At 43.8% G+C, this 10,693-nt stretch overlaps 1 non-coding gene across 1 annotated transcript; it reads left to right on the forward strand.

Annotated features, from left to right (window-relative positions):
- The first annotated feature begins 9,621 nt into the window (after positions 1-9,621).
- trnas-cga (transfer RNA serine (anticodon CGA)) lies at positions 9,622-9,703 on the forward strand. Its single transcript has one exon. It is a non-coding gene; the product is annotated as a tRNA-Ser (tRNA).
- The last annotated feature ends 990 nt before the right edge of the window (positions 9,704-10,693 follow it).

Raw genomic sequence — 10,693 nt, forward strand, 5'->3', positions numbered from 1 at the left:
CCTTGCAGAGAAAACTCTTTCCTCCGCAGCTTTGCTACAGTGCACAGCTCCAATGAAGTTAATCATTATAAAAGAAAAGGTCACTTAGAGCAAGTGGGATGATTTTCCTGGAATAATGGTGCGTTTCCGCCTCACAGGCAGAGCATGAGTACAGAAGAGGTTCCTTCAAAGCCTGAGGACTGAACACTCATAGTTCAAGTTATTCTTGGTTGCATATTAAAGATAACAAATGGTAAATGGCCTCGTTATAGTGCTTTTATAATCTTAAAGAGTCAAATTCACACACTCACACAATTATACAGCTCTTCTACTGTATAAATGTCCAAAGTGTTCTCTTTCACTCTTATGTCCAATTCACACACACACACACAGAGCTCTTTCACACCTTGTCTGGATCGGACCTTCAGACCTTTCTGTTTATTCTGAACCTAAATATCAAGTGTGAAAGGTTAGTCTGATCTCAAGAGGTGGTCTGGGTTCTTTTGCAGTTTGAAAACACTTCTTTGGATAGTTCAGACTTTCTGAGCAGTTGCAGGTCCTCGTCCTCCTTATTGTGCAACGTAGACCACGCAGACCTGGAATTAGAAACTGTAGTCTACGGAGGCATTGTGTGATCAGTGTCACCAACTCGTCCCGCCCTCATTGCTGTGTTTTAGGCTGCATTTTTGTATTGATAATGTTTTAACCACCTGATGCATTAACTCAATGTCCTGCAGGATCCTCCACAGATTCACACGCACTTAAACAATTAGTAAAATGCTGCACTCTGTGTCTGCAAAGCTGTTAGGTTGATTAATTAGATGCTGGGGCGACTGCAGAAGAATCACTAAAGTCACCTCTTTTCATGAAAAAGACTAAATCTATTTAAATGATTTAAAAAAAATAAAAAGTGCCTCTTTGAATGTTGCCTGTAATTGTTTTTATTGCATGGTAATTACCTGCTTTAGCAAGTATTCAGGATTTTCAGAGCACTGACGATTTGTGTTTAATTTATGCTCAAAAATAAAGGTAGAAATTCAACTGAAACGAGTTAAAGGACGTTTTTTACAGTTTCACATTTTCCTCAAAAGATTCAGATTTTGTTGAATCTATTCCTTGATGTTTGAAAAACACAGTATGAATGAATGAGTTGAAACGAATGAGTGAATTACTTTTCCTGAACACTGACTCTAATCCTGAAAACACAATAGCAGAGTTCATTAGGGCACTTTTCATTCCAGCTGGAGTCACATTCACCGGGGCACTGAACCGGGGGGGGGGACTTTGTGCAGGAAGGAAGTGGATTAAAAAGCAGCCGTCTGTGCACTTACGATCGAGGGACGGAGCCAACGGTACTTGAACCAACATCAGTGTGATAAGAACGACCTCATATAACAGAAACTTGGTCACAAACATTTTTCATTCATCTCGGAGGTCAACCTCAGAGCTGCCGAAGCCGAGAGATGATCAGGAGGACCCAACGTGCAGCCGATCCCAAACCTGCCTCTTTGTGATCTGTGGTTCAGGAAGTGTGTTGTGTTGTTATCAACATCTTCTGTCGTGTCTCCCTCCTTCTGTAAGTCAAATCTTAGCGACACAGGAAGTTGGAGACTGCAACTTTCGTATATTCTTTCACTTTGTTCTGAGTCCACAGCTCAGTGCGTCTGACCCTGATTGGCTCTCGCTCTGCGTCCGGGGGGGGGCGAGCCTCACTCAGCTCCGCGGTGCAGCTGGAGGCTTTCTGAGTCTGTCCAGCTCAGCAGGGGAGAAGATCACTTTGAATCCATTTCTGTGAGCTTAAAATCATCTCTCGCTCTAAACCAGTGGTTCCCAAAAATAGCCATGGAGGTGCAGTGACGGCTGAACACACAGTGAAAGCTTTGGGCCGAGAATTTAACAAAGTGTCGCTGAATGTACAGACGTTTAATCCGACCCTGAGATGTTGAATCCTTAGAGTTCCTGAAAACGATTCTTGAGTTTAGTTCTTTCTATTCGCTAACAAAAAATGGAAATGGAATTGATTTTAGGACCTGTAGGGTTACCAATTGAATTCCTCTGGGTATGAAGGGTCCATGACAATACTCCAGCCTTCCCTGCTTGTTTTCACTTTCTCCTGTACAGGTGATCGCTCCCCCCACTTCCTGTTCGCTGCACTTAGCAACAACACACGACAAACTCAAACTCAGTCTGAATCTTAAAGGAAACAAGCAACTCAGAATTTTGGATCAGAATCGGGCACAAAATGCAGCCAGGCATTACAAATTCAAACCCTGATGTGAGGACATGAAGCTCCTGCAGGGATTCAATGTAAAGGGATAATTGAACATTACTGCTCAAGATATTATAAATTAATCAATAAATCATATTATAATGATTCCAGCAGGGAACTGGGCTCAAAAAACCACGCGAAGGAAACAAAGACGTTCATCTGGTGTAATTGAGCTGTGCTCTTTTCACCTGCAGGTAAGTGATGGTGAAACGTTTCACGTGGGACCATGAATGAAGGTCGAGGTGAAGCAAATCATCATCGTTACATTTCCACATTAACCTCGACCAAACCATCACAGAGCTGCTTCGGTAATAACTTAAAGATGGAGTCGTGTTCCTGTTCTCCAGGCTCCCCCGCCGAGCGCCAGGCTGCTGTTTTATTAATGAGAGCCCCGACGCACAAAGATGTCTCATTATTTTTCCATGAATATCTACAGCGAGAAATGAAATCTTCTCCGGAACCTTTCAACCTCACCGTCCCCCCCGAGGACCAAAGCAGGAATCAGAACCAGAAGTTCTCAGGGTTCAGTCTCAAATCAGTGGACGACGAGAAATCATATTTATTCAGTTCAGTTAGGAGACTCACAAACTAACACACACACACACAAACTAATACAAACACACACACACAAACACACATGAACTAACACACACACACACACACACACAATGACACACACACACTCACACACACACACACAAACACACACAAACACACACACAAACACACACAAACACACACACACACAAACTCATATATACTGACACACACATAAACTAACACACTAACACACACACGAGCTAACACACACAAACACAACCTAACACACACACACACAAACACACAAAAACTAACACACACACACACACTCATATATACTGACACACTCATAAATGAACACACTCACACACACATGCATGAACTAACACACACACAGACTCGAACTAACACACACACACAAACTAACGAACACACACAAACATGCTTACACACAAAAGGTAGTTTGTTTGATACTATTTTTCTCACAATGTCTCAAATTCAACTTATTATTTACTAATTATTTTCTGATTACCTCTGATGATGCAATGAGGGCCTTTACAGTTTTTTTCGATTGCTTAAACACTAAAATCAAAAGTGTTACACAAAAAAAACCTTACACTCAAGGAGCATAACATGAGCCCAGATCTGCACAATGTCAGCTTCACACTTTTTGCAAAACAATACACACAGTGATTTGCAAAACACTAAACACACTTGTATACATTAGGCACAGAAGTATATGAAGATGTCACTTCCTTGCAATTCCTAAGCACTGACTGTCAAATGACACCCCCCCCCCCCCCCCCATGAGCCAATTGGTTAAACACAGCCATCGGGTGTGCAAACACATGACTGCTTAATTGTAGACACACCAATCAGGTTTAAACACTATACAAAAGCAGCAGCTGAGTTCACCTGACTTCAACCGGAATGGAGCTCATGCTCAAAAAAGAAGAATAGTGAGGGTGAGAGGGGGAATCCACGGAGGAGGAGAAGGCTGCAGCATGAGTGTGTGGAGGGATGTATTATTCACTTTAGCACTGTGATGTTGCATACTGCACACGTAACCATTATAATGTAAATGTACTGTATACCAGACCTATGATGAACTACACAATCTTGTCTTTCACTGTATTTCGGAGAGTTTTACAGATGGATGCGGAGGAAATCCTGCATGAATTCATATATAGATGAGGCAGGTTTCAACCTGACAAAAGCAAGAAGGAGACGCAGAAATATCATTGGCCACGGGGCTATAATCAGTGTCCCAGGGCAACGTGGAGGTAACATCACCCTTTGCGCTGCCATTACACAAAATGGGGTCCTCCTCCGTCATGCCAGTAGGGGCCCTTACAACACACCTCACATTCTCACAGGTTTGGACCGATTGCACAACATCTTCACAGCAGTAAACCACATGCTCCAGATGCAATACATTGTCATCTGGGACAATGTGTCATTCCACCGCTCTGCTCTGGTCCAGAACTGGTTTCAAAACCATCCACACTTTACAGTATTATACCTTCCACCATACTCTCCGTTTCTAAACCCAATCAAAGAGTTTTTCTCTGCATGGGGCCGGGGGGTTTACGATATCCGGCCCCAGGCTCAGGTAGTCCTCATTGAAACCCGTACTGGAAACCTGTACTGGTTTCAATGAGGGGTACTGAATTTTCTGCTTGTCTGATATTTGCTGAGCTAACAGTGTTATGCACACTCCTGTAGTAGCATGAAAACTGGGACATGTTTTGTTGTGATTCTCCATGTTGACATGTTGACTGATTTGGGTATATGGAGAGAAATAAATTATATTTTCATGAGTCTGCAGCATTGGTGTTGTGTAGAGTTTTGTGAATGTATTGTCTATTTGCACTTTCTCTGTGTACTTCACTTACAGGACTCTAATCACTGAGAACTGGAATTGCTAAAAGTGTTTTAGGTTAGCAACAGCAGTGTGTAACTGGTTCAAACAGAATTAAGCCATATGAAACGTGTGTGTTTCATATGGTAACAAAATATTGTTTTGATAAATTAGCGTATAGTTTTTATTGTGTCTAGTGTTTTGAAACACCGGGCCCTATTTTGAAAATCGTGCTTAAGCAATCGAGAAAAACTGTAACAAAACAGTTGTTTCAACAAACAAATTAAAAAATTCAGAAAAACTATATTAAAATATGTAAAAATCTAAAAAAATGATGCAAAAAAACTTATTTTATCTCCATTTTTCTTTGTCAGAACCTAAATAAAACGGAATTCCTGCCAAACCTCCTCATGGGACAGAATATTCTTCTTCCTCTCGTCCTTTATGCAACGTGATTATGAAGTTGTGTGTTAACGTCTCAGTGTGAAGTGTTCGCTCTCATCTCCATCTCTCACTTGTTAACGCCTTGTCTCGACTTCTCTGCTGTGATTGGCTCAGCCCTCGCTCGTCCACACACTCTAATACGTCTCCGTCCTCCTGGTGTGGTCCTCGTCTCCCTGTCCTCTCCGGAGAGCAGCTGGTACCTCGCTCCGAGTGTCTCCTCTGGCTGTCGGCGCTCTGCAGACGCACAGAGGTGGAGCTGCATTCGAGGACACCTGAGCGCTCAGAGAAGAGACCCCCCGCGGGGACATTTACATACGTGTGCTTTAGAAATGAGACGAGTGTCAGAGCCGGTCCAGATCTCTGTCGAAAAAAGTTTAACTTTAACGACTCTGTCATCCTGAAGAACCCTCAGCTTAACGTGTGGTTAATAATCTGTTTAAACTTAAATGTTTGAGTTTTCTACAGGTTGGAATATACTTTAAATGCTGTTAACTATGGAGAGTGAGTACTTGACCGGGTCTGTGGGAAAATCATCAGCAACAAGAGATGGTGGAGTTTCGAAAACAAGCTGACAAGGTCCAGGCTTCATAGTTTCGCATTCTTTGTTTATGTTGAATGCACGGAAGTTGCAGAGAGATCAGAAGCTGCATTTTGTCTGGGTCCTGGAGCAGAGCTTTCTACAATCTTTAGTCTGAGGTCTGTGGTGTGCCCTCTACGGGAATCCTGCAGTAACACATGTAGTACTTAAGCAATTACGTGAGTACGTGATAGCGTTCACGACGGAGCTCGTTTTCTACGTGTGATTAAACAGTAGGTTGGTTGCAGGCCAGAATCCAACAGTTTAGGTTTCTCGCTCCCGTGGTTTCAAACGTTTAACCTTTGTTCACAATAATGATGAAATGAATGGGGCTGAATTAATGTAAAGTTCCTGTGTGTGAGTTTATCAAACAAACACAGAAAATCACATTAATGAGGATCAATCAGCTGATTCTAAATCAGAGTCAAATGAAATTTAAGTATAATGAAAATTCCTTCAGAATACGTAAATTTTCACCACTTTCTAACTTTCTGCAAATTTTGGTAAGAAGTTGAGCATGTTAAAGCCCTCAAAAAGCCAATTCATTTGCCTGAATAATAATAATAATAATAATAATCCTTACAATTTCAATAGGGTCTCACCAGACACCTTTGATGTCTGTGCTCGGGCCCTAATTAAAGGTGGTTAAACTATATTAAACCAGTTCAAGATGAATTACAGCCTGAGATCACTTCCTCCTGCTGAGGGGCGTCACATCTGTCCCGGACGAGTCGCCTCAGGTGTGTTCACGCTGTCGTGTTCTGTGGCAGCGAGCAGGTTGATTCTGTGTAAACGTCCTTCAACAGCAACACGTTCTCCTGCTTTCACTTCATCTCTGCCATAAATCAGGCTGAAGCTGGAGTTATCTAAACAGCTCCTCTCCAGGGCGAAGCGGCGGCCCAGCACTAATCCACACTGACAGGAAGTTCATGGAGTAAAGAGGAAACACTGCAGCACATTCAATCCAGGCACATGTCGCTGTGTTTCAATAATAAAAACCTACTGTAGAAGGTTTCACTCACTCTGGATCTTCTCCGGTCAGAAAACAAAGAGCAGAGGACCCTAAGGCTGACCAATCAGCTGAGTCATTTCCTCCATGAATCCGTTGATCCGCCGCTCCTCTGTAAACAAAGTCGATCGATGACTCTGAACGACGTGTCTCCACTTTCTAACACTATCGGAAATTAAGCTAAAATATCTCCGATACAAACGCTGCCATTTTGTGGTGATCGAGTCATTTGGAGTCTGTGCAGTAGTGTGAGAGTAGAGTGGAGTCGTGGTGACGATGTCCCGCCCATGGCTGCACTCGACCAATCATGAGTCATAACGTCTCAGCCTGTTTTAATATCATAAAATAACTAATCACAACCAGGAACGTGAAAACTTCGACATCAGAGTGATAAGAACTACCTGAAATGATATAAACCATCTTTGAGATACATTTAACGTCTACTTTGATTTTGTAGTTTGGTCCACGTCCAATCTGCTAACATGGAGGAGGTGGGGTTTGTGGTTTATACTGCATCCCAGACACCAGGGGGCGATCACAGGGGAGCCGTCAAAAAACACACACACACACCTGACCTTTCTGTGGGAGTTCACAAACCAACAGTGTGACACTGAAGATCCTGAAGATGTGGATCCAATTAACCATCCGCGGTCGTCAGTGCCAACTTCTCTTCCCTGAGCTGAGAACTTTTTATTACAGAGATACGACCGTTTGCTCTCAGCAGAAAAGATGAGGAAGATGAGGAAAGTTATTTTTCAGAAGCAGTTTTCTGTGACTCGAAATAAAGTTCCCCGGTTTCCCCAGGATCCTGGAAAGTGTCTGAACTTAGCTCCTGACCTCGCCGTCACCTTTTCACTTTGCTACTCTCTAAAAACATCTCACAGCAGCACGCAGTCATCACGAGAGGTTCAAAGTTTCCTCGTTCTCTAACTGAACCTTCAGCGGTCACGCCAAGCACACGCATGGAGGCGTGACCCGAGCTGCTTTTAACACTCAGCATCAGCCGGTTCCTCAGTGTTTAACAAGCAGAGCCTGTTAAGACGACTTTACCCGAAACACTCCTGTCTCCATGGTGACCCCAGGGTGCTAGCTGGTGAAGCTGCATTTCTTCTTCCCCTCTTTCACCCATGAGGCTTTGATCTTTACGTGCAGGACAAAGACGCTCCATCACGGCGACAGCAGCAGTTTACTGGACACGCTTCAGTTCAGCTCTGCAGAGAATAAAACATATCGACGGGCAGAGTCTGTGAGAGGCACCGAGCCGGGAGTAACAGTAAAAGGGAGCAGGGCAGTGAGGTGAGGGTCGGCTTATGTAAGTGTACCGGCCTCCGCTGGACTGAAGCAGGGGGGCGGCGGGGGGCTGGGAGGAGGGTGAGGTCGCCCGGCGCAGCCGTCTGCATGAGCGCTTCACTACACAACACATGTGGGAGCTTTTTTTTTGGGGGGGGGGGTTCATCTGAAGGTGCGTGTGTACGTGTGGGCTGGAAAGAAAAGTGGTTTTCCAAAAAAGAAGTCGAAACTCACTCAGTTTTTCGCCCCAAAGTACCGGTCGCTTCAATAATTCAGAGCCAAATGGGATTGTGGGAAGATGAAGAAGAGGTTTGTTCCTCAAAGCTCAGAGTTAAAGAAGCTTCATGTCGAGAGAACAGGACAAAAAAAGGTATTTACAGAAAACTACATGTGACCACAGGATCCTAGAGATTCGAATGATCTGAATATAAAGGTTCTAATAAACATCTGTGTTATAAATTGTAACGAAACCAGCCACAATGTGTTTGATAGAACTGAATGTCACTGAAATACGATTCCTCATTATCTCTTTTTATACGGTAAGTCAGAATAAATTAATCTTTACTCATTTGTCAAACGCTGGATCCTCGAGAACAAATTTCTTAGTTTTTTAAACACGTCCGTCACTTTGCTGATGAGAAAGACAGAATACGAGAGAAGAAGGTGAACTCACCAAACTGTTTCCACGTCTTCTCTTCTGTCATCTTCACTTCGTTTCCAGAGATCGGCACGAAGACTGGCTGCCGCACGCTTCACCTTGAAGAGAAGAAAGAAAGGAGAACAATCTGAGGGAAGCTATCGTTCTGTTTTGTGACGGCAGAGAAAGCTCGCAGCGGTTTTTCAGCCTGACAACACTGATGTGATGTATTAAAGATCAAACACTGAGCGATTCTGTGGTTTCTGACTTTGTGGAGGACACAAGCATCATCAGATTCCAGGAGAAGGAAGTTTCGAGTGTGAAATCACCAGAGGCTCAGAATCAGAGGAATATAATGTAAACAAAGCTCTAAACTGTGCTCGTCTGAATTCAGAAACATTGTGTTTATTCAAACTTCTGCAGAATCTGATGAGACGCCACTTCACTCCGAGTCCCTGAGAAGCTCATTAGTTTTTCTGCTATAAAAAGTAGAATGAAAAATGCCCACTTCCTTCAGAAATGGAGGAAGTGGTGATTGTCGATCAATTCCGCCGCAAACTAAAAACACACCTCTTCTGACTGTACCTTGAATAAAATAATAATAATAAAAAAAAAAACTAACAATTTTGGAAACTTGCACTTAAATGGCACTTACTGATAGCATTTTGTAGTTTTGCTTTATTTTTGAAGAAATTGTACTTTCTTGATTCTTGTTGTTCTTGGTTTGTTCCCTCGGGGTTGAATGCACTTATTGTAAGTCGCTTTGGATAAAAGCATCAGCTAAATGAAATGTAATATAATGAAACAAAAATATCTCGGATAAGGAAACGCTGCCCTCTTGTGGTCATGATTCACTGGCGGCTTCCTGCCGAGGCTGCGTTTCAACGAGGTCATCGCATTTCTAAGGCTCCTTCAACTGGTCCTTCGATCCCTGAGAAACAAAGGCCCCAACAGCTGGATCCTCCCCAGCCTGACCTATCACCTGATGGATTGTGCTTTACAAGGTATCAATACAGTCACGGTGGCCGAGAGGTTAAGGCGTTGGACTCGAAATCCAATGGGGTTTCCCCGCACAGGTTCGAATCCTGTTCGTGACGTCGTTTCATTTATGATGCTTCAACTCAAAGAAGGATTCGACCCCTGAAAGGAAAGAGATGTGTTGATGATCGTGAAGTGGGGCCGTGGAATTTATTTACTATTACAGACACACAAACTTCATGTGTAGCAGCACACACACACACACACCGGAGCAGTGTGTGTTCAGAGACAACATCAGAACTGATCTCTACACACAGATCATCCGCCTCCTCTCTGTTCTTCTGCCTTTTATTCTCTGAGAAAACCACAAGTGACGCTGCCGCCAGCCTCCGGCGACATCGAGTGAAGACAAAGAGACGGAGGAGAGGAGGTCGTGGTGATTCTCATTCGTCCTGCAGCGCTGCCTCAGGTGTGCACGAGGACGCACACATCAGCGACGCACAACGACACGGGAAGTCTGCTCCTCCGAGGGAACAGGAAAACCCACTTCCTCACTTCATCTGCTTGTGTGGGTGTTTTGTTGATTTGATTCAACAAATATCTGTGTGTCAGAGAGCGAGTGGACTTGTTGATGATGAAATATCTCAGGATGAAGAAGAGGAGCGGCACACGTAGAAGACGAAGACGTCAACTTGGAAACACGAGGAGATTCCAGGGCCGACGCCGGTGTGGATGAGCTGTAAACAACAACACTGATCTGTCCACAGCAGAGTTTATACGTCATGTCCCGCCTCCTGCTGCTCTACAGGCTCCGCCCCTCGCCTGAATGTTCCCCACGTGTTCCTGTTGTTGTGACCGAGTCGGAACTCGACAACCTGCTGCTGCTGCTTCACAAACACCAACTACACAAAATGTCCGTAAAATCGTGTCCACATATTTAGAGTTCATGTGTGAAACAGCTTCTGAGTGACGAGGATGAAGAATGTGAGGAATGAAAAGACGCCGGACGGATCTTTTCTTAGACGATGAATCAGAAACACCGGGTCTTCTCGTCTCTCGTCACTTTCCTTCTTTGCAAAATTACAGCCGTTCAGAGACACTAATTTCAA

The sequence above is a fragment of the Limanda limanda genome, chromosome 3, assembly GCF_963576545.1.
Source record: "Limanda limanda chromosome 3, fLimLim1.1, whole genome shotgun sequence".
Classification (NCBI taxonomy): Eukaryota; Metazoa; Chordata; class Actinopteri; order Pleuronectiformes; family Pleuronectidae; genus Limanda; species Limanda limanda.